The sequence below is a fragment of the Miscanthus floridulus genome, chromosome 2 (genome assembly GCF_019320115.1).
Source record: "Miscanthus floridulus cultivar M001 chromosome 2, ASM1932011v1, whole genome shotgun sequence".
In the NCBI taxonomy this organism is placed as follows: domain Eukaryota; kingdom Viridiplantae; phylum Streptophyta; class Magnoliopsida; order Poales; family Poaceae; genus Miscanthus; species Miscanthus floridulus.
The window spans coordinates 37,077,105-37,098,557 of NC_089581.1; the positions used below are offsets into that span (position 1 = coordinate 37,077,105).

The window sequence follows — 21,453 nt, forward strand, 5'->3', positions numbered from 1 at the left end:
GGCCAGCTCGCCCGAGGCCCTACCGGGAGTCTCGGGCGAGGCGGAACTCGGTCAGTTCGCTGGTCCCGAGGTCACAGGAGCCCCGTTCTGACTCCCCACGTCGTGTTCGTCCTTGGTGCAGGAATTTAGGCAGCACAGTAGCCGGTAACCCCTGCACGATCCCGTCGTGGGTGGCAGGGCGCTGACGTGCTGGTCTGCCACTTTGCTGTACTGTGCCGTCGTGTGGTTGTCGAAGTGGTTGAGCGCCTTGATTAGATGTGAGGTCCAGCCGGAATAGTCTAGTCAAGGTGGTGGTCGCGGGGCTGGTGGCGAGCCGGCCTCGCGCGAATCGGAGAATCGCAGACCTCGGCGAGGAGGCCTCGGGCGAATCGGAGAATCGGTACTTCTTCTGAGGCCTCGGCGAGGAGGCCTCGGGCGAAGGGGCCTCGGCGAAGGGGCCTCGGGCGAATCGGAGATTTTTGGCTGAGACCTCGTTGGCCTTATTGGATCTTGTTTTAGGGTCTAAGCAGTTTTTTTGGATCTTGCTTAGGGTACCCCTTCTCACGGTATCCGACAGTAGCCCCTGAGCCTTGGGGGGAGTGGAGGCACTCCCCCTGAGGTTCTAACGAGAATTGGCTCTTGATAGTTCCTGTCGGGATGGTGTTTTGTTTTCGAGGTTTCGGTGGGTGCGCGCGAGCGCACCCGCCGGGTGTAGCCCCCGAGGCCCTGGAGGAGTGATTTCACTTCTTCAGGGGCTTTTTTCTCTTTCGAGCGAGGCGTTTTCATCGTGTTCGCCGGGCCCGTGGGTGCGAGTTCGGATCGCGGGGCCTCGACGATGTTGCGGAAAGAGCCCCTTAGCCTCCGCCTGGAGCGAGAGGGCCGTCAGGGGTTCCCCCGGCTTTTTGTACGACCCTCGTGCTTCCTTTTTGCTCGGAAGGAGGGGTTTGTTTTGCCGAGCCCCTTCGTGTGCGAGTCTAAGTCGTAGGGCCTCGGCAATGTCTTGCAGGAAGAGTCCCTTAGCCTCCGCGCGGGGCAAGAGGGCCGTCAGGGATTCTCCTGACTTTTTATTCGACCCTCGCGCTTCCTTTTCGCTCGGAAGGAGGGGTGGAAGATGCTATGCTACCCTCGGTGGGCGCGAGCGACGGCATTTCCGGTGAGCTGTTATCGGGTAAGTCCGAGTGGAGGCCCGTACCCCGTTCGCTGGGGGTCGGCTAGCGGTCTGGAGACACGCTCCAAGAGTACCGGAGGGTTTCTCTAGTGGGTGCCGAGGCCGTTCGCTGGGCCTCGGTGGCTCGGTGCCTCCCTACGGTGGGATCCCATTCGGAGACCTCCCTACCGGTCTCGGACACGACGCAGGGCATCCCAAGCGTTTCGCTTGCTTGGGCCTCGGCCTCGTATAGGCTCGCCCGTAGTCGCCCCTGACTCTATTGCCCTGGGGCGGCTGTCGAAACCCCTGGGGGCCCAGCCTTCGAACCCCTAGACCGTAACGGGCTCGGGTCGCTTGTTTTTATCTTGGGTGCGGGAAGAGCCCCCGAGCCTCCGCACGGAGCGAGAGGGCGGTCAGGGGTCCTCCCGACTTTTTTGTCCGCCCCCTGCCCGTCCTTTTCGCTCGGACGGGGGGGCTGTTTGCCGAGCCCACTCGTGTGCGAGCCTGAGCCGCTGGGTCTCGGCAAAGTTGCAGGAGGAGCCCCCGAGTCTCTCGCACGGAGCAAGAGAGCGGTCAGAGGTCCCCTGGCTTTCGGTTCGCCCCTCGCGCGTGAGGGTCTGACTGCCGAGCCCCCCTCGGGTGCGAGCCTAGGTCACGGGGTCTCGGCGTCTTTTGCAGAAGGAGCTCCCTAGCCTCTGCACGGAGCAAGAGGGCCGTCAGGAGTTCTTCCGGCTTTTTGAACGACCCTCGCGCTTCCTTTTCGCTCGGAAGGAGGGTTTGTTTTGCCGAGACCCCTCGTGTACGAGCTCAAGTCGCTGGGCCTCGGCAACGTTTTGCAGGAAGAGTCCCTTAGCCTCTGCTCGGAGCAAGAGGGCCGTCAGGAATTCTCCTGACTTTTTATTCGACCCTCGCGCTTCCTTTTCGCTCGGAAGGAGGGGTGGAATGTGCCACGCTACCCTCGGTGGGCGCGAGCGATGGCACTTCCGGTGAGCTGTTATCGGGTAAGTCCGAGTGGAGGCCCGTACCCCGTTCGCTGGGGGTCGGCTAGCGGTCCGGAGACGCGCTCCAAGAGTACCGGAGGGTTTCTCTAGTGGGTGCCGAGGCCGTTCGCTGGGCCTCGGTGGCTCGGTGCCTCCCTACGGTGGGATCCCATTCGAAGACCTCCCTACCGGTCTCGGACACGACGCAGGGTGTCCCAAGCGTTTCGCTTGCTTGGGCCTCGGCCTCGTATAGGCTCGCCCGTAGTCGCCTCTGACTCTGTTGCCCTAGGGCGGCTGTCGAAACCCCTGGGGGCCCAGCCTTCGAACCCCTGGACCGTAACGGGCTCGGTGCCCAGTTCCTTTGCCAGGAAGGAATCGGGGGGGTTATTTCTCTCCCTACGGCTAACTAATGGCAGGCGCGTCTTTTGAGGCGGCTTTTTCGGGAAGGCGAAACGGCGCCTGCTGCTGCTGCGGTTGGACGCGACGTGGCGTCAGCCGACGGGACGTACCTGCACGCGCGATTAACGAGGAGGGAGTGGGTGCGTGGGCGGTACGACCGGATCTGGATAACCGCGCCGGATTTTTTTGGGGGAAACTTCCCCGATTTCGTCGCCCGGCGGTTTCATCTTGTCCCTGCATAAATACGCAAAGGGCCTCGCCCTTCCCCTTCTTACCTCTTCCGCATTCGCTCTTGCTGCCTTCCTGCCATTGCTGAGAGCATAGAGCACTGGGGAGGAGAAGGGCGAGGGCGAGAGACCGAAAGAGAGAAGGAGAGAGATTACCGCCGTAGCAGCGTCCTTCGCCGCGCGATGGCCGGTGGTCCCGTCATCCTCTCGGCGGATCCCTGGGAGCGGTCCGACGTCACCGAGGAGAAGCTGCAGTCGCTCGTGGAGGCCGGTCTTCTTCGCCCGATCACCGACCCCGACGAGCCGGAGTGGATTGTTCCGGGGAACGAGTCGGAGCCGAGGCCGCGCGACGGCTACGTGGTGAGCTTCGTCGTCTTCCACGAGCGAGGCTTCGGGTCGCCGGTGGATAACTTCATGCGGGCGCTCCCGCACTACTATGGCGTGGAGCTGCACAATTTCAGCCCCAACTCCATCGCGCAGGCGGCCATCTTCGTCGCCGTCTGTGAGGGGTACCTAGGGATCGCTCCCCACTGGGAGTTGTGGCTCCACTTGTTCCGAGCGACGTTCACCACCAAGCCGGGGGGAACGAGGGGGGCTCGGAAGGCGCAGAGGGCCAGCGGCTGCACCCTTCACGTGCGCCAAGACCGGCAGTCCCTCTACATCCCGGCCCAACTGTCATCGTCCAACCGTCGTTGGTATGACGGCTGGTTCTACCTCCGCAACGACGGCGGAGGACTTCGCCCTTATACCGGGCGGGTTGTAGAGAGTCAACCGGAGAAATGGGGATACGGCGTCATCAAGGTCGACCAGCCTAGGCTGGAACTGCTCTTGAGGGCCTTGGGGAAGCTGTGTGACTGCGGCCTTTCGGCGGCCGTGGTCGTGGCGGCCTTTCACCACCGGAGGGTGTTGCCGCTAATGGCCCGGCGGCGGCGGCTGTTCGAGATGACGCCGAGCGACCCGATCGCCGGTATCAGGATGTCCGCCTCCGCCCTTACCGACGACGAGACCCTGCGTCGGGTGAGAGAGGCGGTAGACGGGAAGCCGAGGCTCGATGACTTGATGCCGTTCCCGATGCGCCCGTCGCGGGGGTATGTCTCGCTGGTAAGTTGGATGTTGTTGAGGCTTTCGCGGCCTTCTTATTTTTCGCCTTTTTGGTCTGTTGTCTTACTTCGTCGTTCTCATAGGGGATAAGAGACGTGCGAGGCTCCCCGCCGCCCGTCCCTGAGGACGCCCGGCGGCGATCCGTGAACAGGGCGCGTGCCGAGGAGGAGAAGAAGAAGAAAGATGCCCAGGAGGCGAAGCGCACGAAGAAGATCCTCGCGCGCGAAAAGCTGGACGCCCATCGCCGGCGCCAGAGGCTCGACGGTCTCCCTTTGGAGCCGTCTCCCTCGTCGTCGGTGTCGGATTCTTCAAGCGATGGCGGCGGGCGCGAGGTGGGGACGGCCTGCCTAGAACACCTCCTCGACATCAGGGATATGGTTCCCGGGGCGCCGGCAAGGAGCCTGACGCCCCTAGGAGGAGGAGGAGGTGTCCCGGGGCCGGTGGCGGCCCGTCCCGGGGCCGAGGCCGACACACCCGAGGCGTGGGTGTCGGAGGAGCGTGCCGTCAGCCCGATGGGTTTGATGGCGGAGGTGGAGCGGGTGACGGTGGGGGCGACCCCATTATCTCCGCGAAGGGTCGAGGAGGTGCCGGGGTCCGACGGAGGCCAGCTGGCACTGGTGGACACCGAGGCCGCGCTGCTGCCGCCACCGCCGCCGTTGCAGAGGAGGCAGGCGGTGTTGAAGCGGCTGCACCCCCGTTCGCGGTAAGTGTCTTCTCTGGTGGAGTCCGTAGTACTTCTTGTTTGCCCCTTGGTTGCATGCTGACCTTGGGAGTGTCTTTTCTTCTAGCCAGACGCTTCTGGTGGAAGATCCTCCCTTGGCGCCCCGTAAGGTGCTCAAGGTGAACGTTAGCTCCTCCGCCCATCAGGCAGCGGAGGCGCAGGCTGGCGTGCGACGCGGTGCGGCGTCGGGTGAGGCCGTTTCGGAGGAGGCGGCTGCCCAGGAAAAGGGGGCCGAGGCGGCCGCGGAGCGAGTGGAGGAGGAGGAGCCCATGCCTCGCGATGTTGTGGGTCTTGAGGCGAAGGAGGCTGGGGCGTCCATTATCGCCGAGGCCACTGAGGGTGAGGCCGGAGCCCCCAAGACCTCCGACGTTAGAGCGGTGGACGCTGGGGCCATCGAGGCAGAGATGGCGGAGGCCAGAGCCCCTGGGTCCGTCGAGACCGAGGCGATGGAGGTGGAGACGGGGCAAATTTTGGCGCCGCCCCTGGTTCAGACAATCTCATCTGATGATTCCTCCCGAGGGAAGGAGGCGGCGGACGTCGAGGCGGCCAGTACCACGGAGCAACCAGTCCCAGATCCCGCCGAGGGGAGTTCGGCTCTTGTGCAGCTACGGCCCGAGCCTCGCGGGTGGAACTTCCCGCGTGTTTTCTGGCGGAACCGGGCTGACCCCGAGGGGGAGCCCGTGTTCGCCCTTGAAGATACCGCAGAGGGGGGGCATTGGGGCACCCTCGAGCAGTACCGCCAGCTGGCAGTGCGGTCGCTGCAGACAGCGATGACTATTATGGGTCAGGACTTGCCCGGTGTCACGCGGGTAAGTACTTTCCTCTCTCGTGCCGCATTGTTTTCTCTCCGAGCCCCCTCGCAGTGTTTGACGTGTGTTTTTTGTTTTGCCTCCTTAGGAGCTCGAGACCCGATCCTTTGGGAAATCGGTGTTCCTGCGAAATGAGAGGGATATCTGGGACCAGCTCCGGCGCCAAAAGGGCCTGCTTGCTGATGCCCAGGGACTATTGTCGGCGCGGAGTGCGGAAGTGGAGGACCTCCGCCTTCATTGTGCTGACATTTAGGCTGAGTTGGCCACGGCTAAGGAGCAGTCCGCCCCTCTGGTGGCCAAAATCAAGGAACTGGAGGAGGAGCGAGACTCCTTCAGGCTTCGGGCCCAAGAAGCGACGGCCTCTACGAAGGCCACAGCCGGGCAGCTGGGTGCGGAGCAGAGCGAGCATCAGGCGACAAAAGTTGCCCTGGCAGAGGCTACCAAGGCGGCCGAGGCCTCTCGGGTCGAGGTCTTAGCCTGGAAGAACAAGGCCGAGGGTAAGTTCCGCTCGAACCATGTTCCTTGTCCATTTGTTCTGGTTCGCGTTTGGCTCCTGACCCCTCATCGCGACGTAGATCTGGAGAAAGGGGCCTCCCAGGCGGCTGAGGCCTCCGTGGCAGCGCAAGCAGCGCTGGATGTCGAGGTCCGGGAGCACGAGGCGCTGCGTAGCGCTGTCCGGACCGCCTGCGAGGCTCTGGACGTCGAGGAGGTCCAATCAGCTAGCTCCCTTGGGAGCCGCCTGATTGCGTTGAGCGGCCACATCCGCAAGAGACTCCGAGGGGCGTTGCACACGGGTGTCAAGCGCGCCCTGGCCGTTGTCTCCTCGCACTATGCCATCAACCTCGAGACTGTCAGCGACGGCTACGTGTTGCCAGAAGATGACGAGGAGGCGGACGTGGAGGTCATGAAGCTGTTGGAGGCGGCCGAGGCACCTGGCACAGCGCTGGCCCGTCTGTTTGAAGAAGAGGTGGTCCCTCCCGCGCCAGCCGCCGATCCTTGAGCTTTGACCTGGGCCAAAAGGGGCCATGTAACCGGATTGAGTTAGTCGCCGTATCGTGACGTTTTCGTGGCCGTCGAGGCCTTTAAAGTATTTGCGTATGTGCGTCTTTTAATCGTTTTCTGTTCTACTTCCAAGCCTGTGCCCTCTGTCTCGATCTTGGGAGCCCGCAAAGAAAACCCTCGGGACCTAAGCCGTCCTTCGGCGAAGGGTGGTGAGGGAGCTGCCGTAGCCCAGAGGCGTAGGCTGTTCTCACGTCTCGACCGGCCCTTTGGCCTCCAGACAAACTTTTGGTCTTTGGGTTTCTTGTGAAGGCCCCGTCGGAGCGCGAGAGAGTTTTGGCGTAGAAATTTTTTTTGAAAGACCATTAACAAATGGTGTTCGGGACTTAGGGGGTTCCCCCTTTCTAGCCCCCGAGGGAGGCCCGGCTTTGCAGAGGCAGAGCCGTGTTTCCCTTATAGCGTTATTGTGACGTCGAGCCCCTATTGATAGACAATCTCTTTGTACAGAACTTCCTCAGAGCCTACGCTGTCCTTTGGGTGAAAAGGTGGTGAGGGAGTTGCCGTAGCCCAGAGGCGTAGGCCGTTCTCACGGCTCAGCCGGCCTTTTCACCTTTGAGACGATCGTACGGTCCTTCCCAGGGTGGGGTCAGCTTGTGGCGGCCCTTGTTGCTCTGCCTCAGTCTCAGCACCAGGTCGCCCACCTTCAGGTCTCGACTTCGGACGCGCCAGGCTTGGTAGCGTCGTAGGGCTTGCTGGTACCTGGCCGAGTGTAGCAGCGCGACGTCTCAGGCTTCCTCCAGTTGGTCGAGGGCGTCTTCGCGGGTGGTGCGGTTGCTTTGCTCGCTGTACGCCTGTAGCCTCGGGGAACCGTATTCTAAGTCAGTGGGGAGGATGGCCTCGGCTCCATAGACCAGGAAGAACGGTGTGAATCCCGTGGCTCGGCTCGGGGTATTTCTTAGGCTCCAGATGACTGACGGGAGTTCGGCAAGCCATTTCTTGCCAAACTTCTTCAACTGGTTGAATATCCTTGGCTTAAGGCCTTGTAGGATCATGCCGTTGGCACGCTCTACTTGGCCATTGGTCCTTGGGTGTCCTACGGCCGACCAGGCCACCCGGATGTGGTGGTCGTCGCAGAACGTTAGGAACTTGCGACCGGTGAATTGTGTCCCATTGTCAGTGATGATGGTGTTAGGAACCCCGAACCTGTGGATGATATCCGTAAAGAACAGCACCGCCTGTTCGGATTTGATCTGAGCGATCGGACGAGCCTCGATCCATTTGGAGAATTTGTCGATAGCTACCAGCAGATGGGTATAACCCCCGGGTGCCTTTTGCAGAGGCCCAACCATGTCCAGCCCCCATACAGCGAATGGCCATGTGATGGGGATGGTTTAGAGGGCTTGGGCCGGGAGGTGCGTCTGTCGAGCGTAGTACTGGCATCCCTCGTAGGAGCGTACTAGCCTCGTGGCGTCGGCCACCGCCGTCGGCCAATAGAAACCTTGGCGGAAGGCGTTACCCACGAGCGCCCGAGGCGCCGCGTGGTGCCCGCAGACTCCCGCGTGTAAGTCCCAAAGTAAGGATTGGCCAGCCTCGGTGGTGATGCATCGTTGGAGAATACTGGATGGGCTACGCCTATACAACTCGCCGTCATAGAGGACGTAAGTCTTGGCGCACCGTGCGAGCCGCCGGGCGTCGGTTCTGTCAGCAGGAAGCTCTCCCCGAACGAGGCGATCAAGGAAAGGGACTCGCCAGTCCGTTTCTTGGTCGGCCTTGGGAGGCTCTGCGTCAATCGCCATGGCCTCGGGCTTGGCTGGCGAGGTCTCGGTGGTAGAGGGGGCCTCGAGCCCTGTGGCGGGCTCGGTCGATGGGCCTTCTTCTATCGCCGAGGCGTAGTCGACGGATGGCTTGTGGAGGTCTTTGGCGAAGACGTTCAGGGGAACCGGGGTTCGTGCCGACGCCATCTTTGCTAGTTCGTCTGCGGCCTCGTTGAACTTTCGAGCGACGTGGTTGAGTTCGAGGCCGTCGAACTTGTCCTCCAGGCGACGTACTATCGTGCAGTACGCCTTCATTTTGGGGTCATGGCAGCTTGACTCTTTCATCACCTGATCGACGACGAGCTGCGAATCACCCCGTACTTCGAGACGCCGCACTCCAAGTTCGATGGCGATTTGTAAGCCGTTGACGAGGGCCTCATATTCGGCCACATTGTTGGAGGCGGCGAAGTGAAGCCGGATCATGTAGCGCATGTGTACTCCAAGGGGCGAGACCAGGAGCAGGCCCGCGCCAGCCCCAGTCTTCATCAGAGACCCATCGAAGTACATGGTCCAGCATTCTGATTGGATTTGAACGGGTGGCAGCTGTGTGTCGGTCCACTCGGCTACAAAGTCGGCCAGGACCTGTGATTTGATCGCTTTCCGAGGCGCGAAAGACAAGGTTTCCCCCATGAGTTCAACAGCCCACTTGGCTATTCTACCCGAGGCCTCCCGGTTTTGGATTATCTCTCCTAGAGGAAAAGACGACACCACAGTCACCGGGTGGGACTCAAAGTAGTGACGCAGCTTGCGTCGAGCCAAGACTACGGTGTATACCAGCTTCTGGATGTGGGGGTAACGCGTCTTAGTCTCAGAGAGCACCTCGCTGATGAAGTAGACAGGTCGCTGGACGGGTAGAGCATGTCCCTTCTCCTGCCTCTCGACTACTACGGCCGCGCTGACCACTTGGGTTGTCGCGGTGACGTAGAGTAAGAGGTGCTCGCCCTCGGTGGGCGGAACCAGGACGGGGGGGTTGGTGAGCAGTGCCTTGAGCCTGGCGAGGGCTTCCTCGGCCTCGGTGGTCCAAGAAAAGCGCTCAGACTTTCTCAAGAGGCGGTACAGGGGCAGGCCTTTTTCACCGAGGCGCGAGATGAAGCGGCTTAGGGCCGCGAGGCATCCCATGACCCTCTGCACCCCTTTGAGGTCTCGGATCGGGCCCATGTTGGTCACGGCCGAGACTTTCTCTGGGTTGGCCTCGATTCCACGTTCCAAGACTATGAATCCCAAGAGCATGCCTCGGGGAACCCCGAAGACGCACTTCTCGGGGTTGAGCTTGATGCCCTTCTCTCTGAGACATGTGAAGGCAGTCTCCAAGTCGCCGACGAGATCACCGGCCTTCCTGGACTTGACTACGATGTCATCCACGTAGGCCTCGATGGTTCGCCCGATGTGTTCGCCAAAGACTTGGATCATGCACCGCTGGTAAGTAGCCCCTGCGTTTCTGAGGCCAAATGGCATGGTTACGTAGCAGTACAAGCCGAATGGAGTGATGAAAGAAGTCGCGAGCTGGTCGGACTCTTTCATCTTGATTTGGTGATAACCGGAATATGCATCAAGGAAGGAGAGGGTTTCGCATCCTGCAGTGGAGTCGACGATTTGGTCAATTCGTGGTAGTGGGAACGGGACCTTCGGGCATGCTTTATTTAGACCAGTGTAGTCCACGCGCATCCTCCACTTGCCATTTTTCTTCCTGACTAATACGGGGTTAGCCAACCACTCTGGATGGAATACTTCCTTGATGAACCCGGCTGCTACGAGCTTCTGCACTTCTTCGCCGATAGCCCTGCGCTTCTCCTCGTCGAACCGGCGTAGGCGCTGTCTTGCCGGTCTGGAGCCCGCCCGGATATCTAAGGCATGCTCGGCGACCTCCCTTGGTATGCCTGGCATGTCCGAGGGGCTCCATGCGAACATATCGACGTTCGCACGGAGAAAGTCGACGAGCACGGCCTCCTATTTGCTGTCGAGGGTGGCGCAGACCTTCAGTCCCCGGCCGTCGGGGACGGTGGGATCGACGGGGACGAACTTGACGTCCTCCGCGGGCTCGAAGGTCCCGACGCGCCGCTTGGCGTCGGGGACCTCGTTAGCAAGCTGGTCGAGATCGGCGATGAGGGCCTCGGCCTCCGCGATGGCCTCGGCGTACTCGATGCACTCGACGTCGCAGTCGTATGCATGTTCGTACGTGGACTCGACGGTGATGATGCCGTTGGGGCCTGGCATCTTGAGCTTGAGGTAGGTGTAATTGGGGATCGCCATGAACTTGGCGTAGCACGGGCGCCCCAAGATGGCGTGGTAAGCCCCCTTGAATTCAACCACCTCGAAGGTGAGGACCTCTTTGCGGTAGTTGGAGGGAGTGCCGAAGCAGACGGGTAAGTCGATGCGCCCGAGGGGTCACGTGCGCTTTCCTGGCACGATGCCGTGGAAGGGCGCGGAACCACCTCGGAGCCGCGATTGGTCGAGCTCCAGGAGCTCCAGAGTGTTGACGTAGAGGATGTTGAGGCCGCTGCCCCCGTCCATGAGCACTTTGGTAAGTCGGGTGTTGCCGACGATCGGGTCGACGACAAGCGGGTACTGCCCGGGGTTTGGAACATAATCGGGGTGGTCATCCCGATCGAAGGTGATCGCCTCCCGAGACCAGTCGAGGTACCGAGGGGTGGCCACCTTGACCGAGAAAACCTCCCGGCGTTCCCTCTTTCGCTGGCGCGCCGTGAGGCATGCCGAGGGTCCGCCAAAGATCATGAAAGCGTTGCGTACCTCGGGGAACCCGTCGTCCTTGTCCTCGTTCCGACCACCGGGGCCCTTCTGCTTGGCGTCGTCGTCGGGGAGCCCGAGCCTGGCGTAGTAGCGCCGGAGCATGGTGCACTCCTCGAGGGCGTGCTTCACCGGACCTTGATGGTAAGGGCAGGGCTTCTTCAGCATGTCGTCAAATAGCCCGGGGCCGCGGGGGCCGCGGGGATTCTTGCGATCCGTTGTGGCGACATGGACGGCCTCGAGAACTTCCTGCTTCCCTGGGCGACCCTTCTTCTTCTTCTTAGGGAGGTGGGGGGCTGAGGCCTCAGGGGCCTCTTCCCTTCGCTTCCCCTTGGAATCGGGGTTGGGGAAGATGGCTCCGACAGCTTCTTCCCCTGAGGCGAAGCTGGTGGCGATGTCGAGGAGCGCGGCAGCAGAGCGTGGGACGTTGCGTCCTAACTCTCGGACCAAGTCCCGACAAGTGGTGCCGGAGAGGAAAGCCTGGACGATCTCAGAGTCGCCGACGCTGGGTAGCTCGGTGCACTGTTTGGAGAAGCGCCGGATGAAGTCTCGGAGAGACTCGTCTGGCTTCTGGCGGCAGCTTTTAAGATCCCAGGAATTCCTAGGGCGCACGTATGTGCCTTGGAAGTTCCCGACGAAGATCCTAACCAAGTCGCGCCAGTCGTGGATTTGCGAGGGAGGGAGATGCTCCAGCCAGGCTCGTGCCGAGTCCGACAAGAGCAAAGGGAGATTGCGGATGATGAGCAGGTCATCGTCCGCGCCACCTAGCTGGCAGGCCAGGCGGTAATCGGCGAGCCAGAGTTCTGGGTTGGTCTCGCCGCTGTACTTCGCGAGGTTGGCCGGCTGTCGGAACCGGGCGGGGAAAGGGGCAACGCGGATGGCCCTGCTGAAGACCCGAGGTCCTGGCGGCTCAGGGGAAGGACTGCAGTCCTCACCGCTGTCGTAGCGACCGCCTCGGTGTGGGTGGTAGCCCCGGGCGGCTCCGTCGTCGTGGCGCCGTCGCCTGCCAACTACTTCGTGGTCGCCCTGTGCCTCGTGTTGGTCCCTGAGTCGGTTGCGCACCGAGAGGGCCCTATTGACCGTCGGCGCGCGAGTGGGCTCGGGACGGACCGAGGCATCCTGGCCTTGGCGAGGTCATGCCATGGGTTGCTCCGAAGTGCCTCCGCGCCGGCGGGAGGCGGAACTTTCGGCCTGCTGCACTGCTGCGGTCTCGAGGAGGTCGCGGAGCTCTCCGCGGACCCGTCGCCCCTCGGTGGTGGAGGGCTCGGGCATTGCTCGGACCAGCATCGCAGCCGCTGCGACATTCTGGCTAGCACGGTTAAAGATTGGGGGCGGCTCATCCCCCTCGTCGTCGTTGATGCGGTGATGGACGTCGCGGGCCCTCCCTCGGGCCCCTCCGCCCTCACCGCGCCCTTGCTGCTCCTGCTCGAGAGTGTCCCGAAGCTGTTGCAGAAGGAGTCGATCTTGTTCGACCTTGGCTTAAAGCTCGCGGAGCTGCTCCAGGTCTGGGCGTCGATGCCCCCCGCGAACGGGATTCTCGTTCCGTGCTGCCGGGGCCTCGAGACGCGGAGGTGTGGCGTCGTCCGCCCCTGCCCGGGGCGGGGAATGGTTGCCTGTCCTCTCCTCCTCTTCGCCCGCCCTTGGCATTCCGAGCCCGACGTGGAAGCACTCACGAGATGGATCGTAAGTCCCTTCATCGTCGGAGTCGGAGTAGCCGAGGCAGTAGTCGCTTGCGGCCAAGAATTGGCGCAAAGCCCCAGGGTTATGGAGTTCGGAGAAATCCACCCTGGGCCATGCCTCGTCCTCGTCCGAGGAATCGGAGCGGGTGCTCAGGTCGAGAGCGAAGCACTGGCGGCGTTCCGAGGGGTGCTCGTGAGTGGCAGCGTAAGCGTAGGCGTAAGAGGCGGCGGCATTTCTCAACCCAAAGGGGTATGGGGACGGGGCCGTCTCCAGATTCTGCCCCGCCGGGGTCGGCTCTTCAGGGAGCGGCGGAGCGGGGTTAGACGACTGAGCATCGCCGTAAGCCACCGGCGATTTTCCTTTGTCCAGGCTTAGGTCAGGCAGGTCCCCGGCCAGGGACCCCGTACCAACAGCTGGTCGTAGGGCATCGGCGGGGAATGGCGTGCCGCCCCGGGCTCGCGTAGCGTCGGGGTGGCCTTGCTCGCGCCGTATCTGGCGAGCGTGGCGAGAGCGGCCGCCCGGGCGCCGCCTGCGCCTGGGCTGCCGGGGCGCGACTTCGTCGTCGGACGGTGGGGTTCGAGGAGTGAGGAGCACCATGTCGTACTCATGCCCTAGAGACATGAACTCTAGGCTCCCGAACCAAACTATGGTGCCGAGACGCAATGGTCGTACGTGGTCTGCCATCCGGAACTTGCTAGGATGACGAAGCTGACACGCAGACGCCCCCTACCTGGCGCGCCAACTGTCGGTGTTTTGGAACCGGGGGTCCCTCAACCAACGAGTGAATTTGTGCTGCGTGCCCCTAATCCCGGATGGTGATGCAAAGAGACACAAGGTTTATACTGGTTCAGGCAATCGAGGCCCTACGTCCAGTCTGAGAGATCGATCTTGTATTCCTTGCACCTGAGTGCTCGTAGTAGGGGTTACAAGCTAGGTGAGAGAGGGAGCTAGCCCCAGGTCTCGCCGAGGGTGGTGCGGACTGCTTGAGACGTTGTTCCCAAGCGGCGTGGAAGCGTGGTTCTATCGGTGTGTTCGTCTTCTTCTCCTTCTTCTCCTTCTTCTAGAAATGGTACCTGCTACCTCCTTTTATACCCACAAGGAGGAAGCCAGAAGTACATGAGAAGGCTACTATTTGCTGACGTATTCTGCCCCCGGAGCAGCGCGGCGTCGTGGGAGTTCCCGTTGGTGTCTAGTCGGTATGGTCTCCAGGCCGGCGACATGCTGCGCTCCTGTTCATTTGTTGACTTGGTGAAGTGCCGAGGCCTGGTGGCTGCTGTAGTCGGTTGTGCCGAGACCCGCCGCGCTGAGGCCGAGACCCGCTGTGCCGAGGCCTGCTGTGCCGAGGCCTTGGCAGGCGGCCATGCGGGGTCTTGGCGGTCATCGTCGTAGCTGATTTAGGCGGAACGGTGCGGAACGTGTACCCTGTATTGTCAGTAGGGGATGGTAAAAGGCGATTTGACCGTTGTCCCGTCGCTCCTGTCGCGGCGTACTGCCGATCGTGGCTTACGTAGTGGGTGCAGCCGGGCGCATTAATTGGATGCGACAGCCTGCTAGAGCGACTTTTGAGGCGGAGGCGACGAGGTTGCGGGACGAGCCCAGCCTCGGACGAGGCGGAGCATGGCCAGCTCGCCCGAGGCCCTACCGGGAGTCTCGGGCGAGGCGGAACTCGGTCAGTTCGCTGGTCCCGAGGTCACAGGAGCCCCGTTCTGACTCCCCACGTCGTGTTCGTCCTTGGTGCAGGAGTTTAGGCAGCACAGTAGCCGGTAACCCCTGCACGATCCCGTCGTGGGTGGCAGGGCGCTGACGTGCTGGTCTGCCACTTTGCTGTACTGTGTCGTCGTGTGGTTGTCGAAGTGGTTGAGCGCCTTGATTAGATGTGAGGTCCAGCCGGAATAGTCTAGTCAAGGTGGTGGTCGCGGGGCTGGTGGCGAGCCGGCCTCGCGCGAATCGGAGAATCGCAGACCTCGGCGAGGAGGCCTCGGGCGAATCGGAGAATCGGTACTTCTTCTGAGGCCTTGGCGAGGAGGCCTCGGGCGAAGGGGCCTCGGGCGAATCGGAGATTTTTGGCTGAGACCTCGTTGGCTTTATTGGATCTTGTTTTAGGGTCTAAGCAGTTTTTTTGGATCTTGCTTAGGGTACCCCTTCTCACGGTATCCGACAACAGTATCGTCGTGACTACGTGATCATGGGTAACACTACTTGAGGGGTTCATTGATTGATTTTAGGACATAGCCAACATATTGCTTGTCTGCTCGGCGAGAAAATTTTGACGTTCCCATACACACTCTCTGGCCGTCGTTCTGATCCTTTAGAAACATTGTTGGTTTTGGCAAATGTCGTCCAAAAACAATTTTATAGGTCCTATTCAAGGGACTGATTAGTTATCAAGTTGGGCCCAATTATAGCAGTATGAGGAGCGGAAGTAGATGATATTGTAGGCGTGCCGCAGATTGGAAAATATGGCTATGTGTTTTATTCTTATTTTGGATGGCCTTTTATTAAGAACTGAGTTTACGAGCCGAATTTGTTTTGTAAACTCTATGTAGACGTGGTGATGATTTGTATAATAGTTTGATCAGATTACTCTCTAACGGAGATGGATGTTTTTTATATCCATTAATTATCTAAAAAATTCAATAATCAACGATAAATGCAGAGAAAATTGTAATTTAAGAAGCACCTTCAAGTTATTCAAAACGTACACTAACTGGCTACAAAATGTCATCGAGCACATTCATGCTAATATCCTACAAGCTATAGAGAGAAGTTGTCTTGGAGGTTGGCCAGCACCCGTAGGATGGTGTCCACGATGACAGGGTCCGCGCCCAGCAGCCTCTGCAGCTGCGCCTCGACCGGCCGCGGCGCGCCAGAGCCGAAGACGTCACCGACGAACCTGTACACCTGAGCGAAGTGCAGGTCCTCCGCTGATAACGGGAGCTGAACCGTCTCGACGTCCGGCGCCGAGGCACCACCATCATCGGCGCACCAGGCCGGGCAGCCGGCAGAGCTGCCGCGTGCCCGTCTTGGTGGCGACGAACGCCTGCACCCTCTTCCAGTCGTGGCCGAAAAGCAGCAGGGCGTGGAGGAAGCGGTCGTGCTCGTCGGCGGTCCACCTCTCCCGCGGCCTGGTCATCACGTACGGCTTCCGGGACTTCTTCCCCGCCATGCCGGCCGATGACTTCACTGCCGCCGCCATGTGTTTCTCTGTCTCTTTGTGTATCTGTCTCCTCCTCCTTCAGGCCGCAGCAGCAGAGCAGGTATGGTGTGGGATGAGGTTTGAGACTTTGAGAGTCCTTGGCGAGTGAGCTCCTTGCCAATGATCAGTGTTCGAATGAATATATAGGCTTTCGGGTTGCGGCGACGGAGTGCCGGAATGGAAGCTCCAGAGACACCGCGTGGCCATTGCAGCTAGCGCACGTTCCAAACGCACGCGCGTGTTAGGCGTGCGCCGGCCTACCTTCAGACGCGCGTAATTCTGTGATGCGGAGTTAGGCAAAGCCATGGACGGACGACGCAGCATTTCGGGCCTCTTCGATCGATTCCGCTTGCAAGAACATCCCATACTACCACGTGTTGCATCTTTCATGCAGGAAACGTGCTTGATCTCTGCCATTTTTAATTTTTATAATGCTATTTGCAGATTGGATAAGCCGGCCGGCCTTATAGCATAGTATGTAATCTGTGCTCTGGAATGGACGTGACGCTCTTACTATCTGAAAGAGAATATGCGACCTCATTTTCACTCTTGTCCAAGGTACTCAGAGTATGTATGAAACCATGGGATCCATCATGTTCAGCATACATGAGCTCAGGAGTCGGGATAGGGATGGTGTGGTGGGGAAGGATTGTGGACTGTTTGATTACTACTGGGGCCTGTTTGGAATAGGGATGAAAACAATACGAAAATATCCGGCATGGTACCGCATACTGATCGAATTCGATTTGGAAAAAAATCGAATTCGGTTTGAAATTCGGAACACCAACTTTAAAATCGGAACAAAAACGGTTTAGACGTTTTTCGACCGTTTTCTACTTTTCTACTTTTAATTTGGAATATCCCAAATTCGAAATTCGGTTTAAACTGAATTTGGCCCACTAGAAGTCTAACCTTAGAAAAATTGTATCTTTTTCATTCGATCTCGGATGAAGATGATTCTTATATGAAAATTGCAGCTCTCGACGAAATCTATAACTTTCTACTTTTTAGTTTTTCATTTGAGGTCTTTATGATGTTCAAAAAAATTAAACAAAATTTCAGCAGTATATTAATCGCGTGCAAGCGCTCGTTGAATTAGAAAAATCATATCTTTCTTATACGATGTCAAATGGAGATACTTTTTATGAAAGTTTTAGGACTTGTTAATTGTTATTCACTTGGTTATGCACTTGTTAATTGTTATGCACTTGGTCCTATGAGTCAATATTCCGTATTGATTTTTCGTATACCGACCATGTTCGACATAATTCCGCCCGAATTAGTTCGTTTTCGAAATTCTCGATATTTGGTAAGTTCGTGTTCGTTTTCATGTCCGGCTTACCGCTTTCGCTTTCGCTTTCGTATTCAAATGCAAAAATAAAAAACGGTTGAGAGGTTTTCCGACCGTTTTCATCCGTAGTTTGGAAGAGAGGAATTAAAAACAAAGGTTTGGGAAAAAGACAGGAATAGGGTATAGATGTATTAGCAAACCAGAGAAAAATAAAACATAAAGAGAACATAGAAATTGGTGTCTGGAATGCAGGAAGTAGAACACAGGAATTCTAACGTCAATTTTACACGTCATTTTTTATACCATCTTTCATGGGAAATGGGCCAAAAAAAATGTCCTGCCAACCATAGGCTTTTAGGCTGATCCACTGGTCGTGAGTAGAAGTGCCGTTCTTTTCCCTCACTGCCTCGGTCTTCCGCAAAACTTTGGTTCCTACCGGATGTTTTGGTTCCCGCGAAATCAATGGACGTAGGAACCTTTCTCCTGTGTTTTACTGTTGAAGCTTCCTTTATTCCAAACGGTATTTTTAGAAATCTTTCCAAAGGAATGGATTCCTAGATAGCTATAATCTTATATTTAAATATTTCAGGCTCTAAATGATTTCTGAAAAAAAAATTGACTATATAGTTTTAAATCTTGTCAAGAACTACCCTCTCTGTTCCAAATTATAAGTCGCTTTGATTTTTTTGGTACATCCATTTTGCTACGCATCTAGACATATTATTATATCTAAATACATATAAAATAGATGAACCAAAAAAATCAAAGTGACTTATAATTTAAAACGGAGGGAGTATAACTTAACTTTGGTATAGGATTTGTCTCCATCCAAGATTGTATAAAAAAAATAAATCTTAAAATATGTGATTTTTTTAAAAAAATAAGATACTAAAACATTTTCAAATAAAAACTTATCAACAGTTTCATGTAGATTGGGTCGACACTCCAACTTTGGTATTAACTATGTGAACATTTAATGTTATTTGGAAATTCTAAATTTTGAATTTAAAAAATCTTCACACTTAAAACACATACTCCCTCCGTTCTTTAATATAAGTCATATAGTTTTTAGTATATTTAAATATTTCAGGCTCTAAATGATTTCTGAAAAAAAAATTGACTATATAGTTTTATATCTTGTCAAGAACTACCCTCTCTGTTCCAAATTATAAGTCGCTTTGATTTTTTTGGTATATCCATTTTGCTACGCATCTAGACATATTATTATATCTAAATACATATAAAATAGATGAACCAAAAAAATCAAAGTGACTTATAATTTAAAACGGAGGGAGTATAACTTAACTTTGGTATAGGATTTGTCTCCATCCAAGATTGTATAAAAAAAATAAAAAAATAAATCTTAAAATATGTGATTTTTTAAAAAAAATAAGATACTAAAACATTTTCAAATAAAAACTTATCAACAGTTTCATGTAGATTGGGTCGACACTATAACTTTGGTATTAACTATGTGAACATTTAAGGTTATTTGGAAATTCTAAATTTTGAATTTAAAAAATCTTCACACTTAAAACACACTAATATTAACGCACGGCTTGGGAAGGATCTGAGACTGAGGAAAAAAAAGAAAAATCAGGCCATTTTCTCTCTCCCAATCAGATTGCTTCCTAAATCTAAGGAATTGGTTGGGGCATGTGCTATGTACGGTGTGAAGGTTTCCAAACTAATCAGCGTGGGAGCTGATATGTACCTATATTTTGGAATTTTCTTTAAAAATCTATATGGCTTATATTAAGGAACGGAGGGAGTATTTGGGACTTTAAACAACTTCAAATAAAAAATATTCAACTACAAAGTTGTAGATTGTATTGAGAGCTATAACTTTGGTGTAGACCATGTCAACATCTAAGATTGTTTGAAAGTTTTAAATTTCACAATCTAAGAACTTAAAATAATATTTTAGGGCTTTAAACAGTTTTAAATAAAAAATTTCTAGCTACAAAGTTGTTGATCTCATTGAGAGTTACAATTTTGATATAAAGTTTATCTTCATCTAAGTTCATATAAAAAATTATGAATTGTTTTTTTTTATGCAAGTCTAGCTACTAACGGAGGCGATTACCTTAAAATGCTCGTCTCTAAAATGGTTATCAGAGGCGGGCTGCCTCTCACCATTTGCAGAGGCAGTTTCTATACTCTATATGAACCACCTTCGTTAATAAGAGAGGCTATCTACTAAAATTGTTTTTCTAGTAGTGATTACTACTCTCTTCCTCTAAAAATGGTTAGAAAAGTTCAGGCAAATTAAGAGATATGCGAAATGATCTCCCTATTCATTAGGGATTGTTTCATTTCTCAAGGTGCGTGGTCTGTGGACGCCAGCGGTTATATAGTGAGGGCAGTTAGTTTAAAATGTCATGTTTTGTATGACAAAATTTGAATTAGATAGAATGTCAAATTTTTAGGACCAAGGTAGTATAGTTTGGCAGATTTTGCCACAAGTGTCGTGGATGAGAGATTATATATCAAGAGCGTTAAATATCAAAACTCCGATACGGCATGGGATGGTATAGTATGCCATGTGTGAACCTTCGTTAGTATTAAAATTTCAGCGAAGTGGAGTACAACGCAAGTATGCATGCCACATTTCGACGAAATAATATGCGTTTGATGCAGAGAAGGAACTTTGCTCGCTCAAAAAGATGAAGACATAATGAAGGAACACGGCGCACTTATTAGGCCTCAAGTCCTTTTCTTTAGCGCGAGTAAGCGTTAAGGCTTTGCTTTTGCTGCGTAAGCAGAGCTTCACGTAAGACTTGGCACTCTTTCCTGCTTACCAAACAACACTTGCGTATACAACTGTACATACACACATGTCACTGTAATTGCACCTATACTATAGACATACTATCCAGATAATCACATTCAATATACTGAGTAAATTGATAGACATTGAGATTGATAAAATTACCACAAGCACAAGCACCTCCCATGTCAGCAGTAATGGTCCACCACAAAATGAATAGCTTTGTTTTTTGTTGGATTAATAAATATAAAAAAATACAAGGACAGAGCACCCGTACCTGTTCCACCAAACGCTACATTCTGATACCGAAATACATCTTCTGTGCCAAAATATAAGTCTTTCAGATTGTTCTAACCCAAATTTATCTAACTTTAATATATAACTTTATAGAAAATATTTTTTTAAAAAAAAGGCAAAAGCTTTGCCGCTAGTTATATTAGATGAAAAAAGGGGGAAAACTGTACAAGAAATTACAAGAAAGCAGTCATGCAATTGCCTTCCCGACTGCTCCTCCCCAAGCAACTAACAACAGGGAAACCACTGAACTAAACACTAAGAAATTTGAAAACAAAAAACGACCACCCCAATTGGGAAAGCCTAAACTGAGCAGGACGACAACCGAAGGAAATCTACTAAAGGTCCCTAGATCTTCAATTAGCTTGAGACCCTTGAGGCATCGGTGATATTGTCAGACGATACTGTGTGATCTCATCTTTGCAAATAGAAGCCACTTGTCTTGGGTTGAGAGAATATGTGGAAGATCCTTCTATTTCTCTCTTTTCATATATTCCGCCACAAATATATAAAAATACTAACTCAACGATAAAAAACCAATAAATAAATAAATAAGTGTAGTATCTGGATTTTTTTTAGAAACACAATATAGAAACAGACATTTGTATGCACACACGTACCAGAATTCCATTCTCGCGGTCGATCACCCGATTGGGAACCAGCGAACGACGGACCACATGGACTCGTTTTCGTTTTCTTTGGCTGTCACGTCACTACCAATTAGGAAAAACATTTACTTTAAAAATGCTATAACTTTCCAACGGTGTATTCATTTTCAATTCCGTCTGTACCGGTGTGTTCTACGTGATGAGACGAGCAAAACTAGACCTCACTTGCATATGTCTTGAAGAACTTTATTTTAGTAGCAAATTATGTGTCTTATAACTTATGAAATGTAACTTATACCATATAACTTATGACATATTGAAAGTGTAATCAAACTCTAATTGTGGATTTTGGTGATAATGACCACGCAATTAAAAGACTAATGAGATTTATCGAGATGACAAGTAGGGAATATATAATCGAGGATGTTATACGAAACGGAGGTGCCCCCAATTACAAATGTCGATGGCTTCAACTTCAAAGGATGTTTAAATTCTTTTATATTTTGAATTTGAGTATAGAAAAGACCGTACTATAAAAGGAGACATAATGTTTGAGCTAACATATGCTACCAAGTGCTCTATCTTACACCTACATCCTTAGTTACTTAGCCAAGACAACCAGCACTTCACTCTTATCCTTGCTGTCTTGCCTTGTGCGGCAGTGTCGCACCTAGAGAGTGGTACTGCCGCACT

General features: G+C 54.6%; 1 pseudogene; it reads right to left on the reverse strand.

Moving 5' to 3' along the window:
- Positions 1–14,797: 14,797 nt before the first annotated feature.
- Positions 14,798–15,910, reverse strand: LOC136538479 (uncharacterized; annotated as a pseudogene).
- Positions 15,911–21,453: the final 5,543 nt, after the last annotated feature.